Source organism: Penaeus monodon, chromosome 19 (assembly GCF_015228065.2).
Source record: "Penaeus monodon isolate SGIC_2016 chromosome 19, NSTDA_Pmon_1, whole genome shotgun sequence".
Taxonomy (NCBI): Eukaryota; Metazoa; Arthropoda; class Malacostraca; order Decapoda; family Penaeidae; genus Penaeus; species Penaeus monodon.
In genome coordinates, this window is record NC_051404.1 from 35,858,947 (window position 1) to 35,859,598 (window position 652).

Sequence of the window (652 nt, forward strand, 5' to 3'; positions counted from 1 at the left end):
TTTCATTCCACCAAAAAATATTAGATAATTATTGTTTGTTACTTTCTTCCCGTGGCTACGATTCACTGTAATCACATGGGTTATATAGTGCCAATCTAAAAGCCGTTGGTTGTTGTAGTTTATATAATTGCAGTGGAAAATGATGCGTTGATTGATACTACCTTGTCTTACCTTCACTTTAATAACATGATATAATCTCATTGATGAACTAATACCATTTGACCTAGAATAAGAGCCTGGAATACACATCGCCACTTGTTTGCTATCGTGTTTTTTCATAGAGAGAAAAAAACTATATTGAAAAGATTAAACTAATTGGCTGCCAAAATCTTCCAGTTCACTAATAAAAAATAGGTTATTAATTCTTTGAATGCAATCAATAAAAAAAGGATAAAAGTATTTATAACAATGAAATATACAATCGTTTTTTGAATCTATATGTTTTATGCTTTGTATCCACTTCAGAGACCAACTATTTCCTCACATAAGGAATCAGAGGTGTTCTCAGATTGCCCAAAACTGTGTTTAATAATATCATTAATTTCTGATATCACTTTTACCTGATAATAGTAAGAGAGAAACGTGGTCGCGGTGAATACATTTTTATCACCGATATGACAACAAAAACGGAAAGGAAGATATGTGACATAAA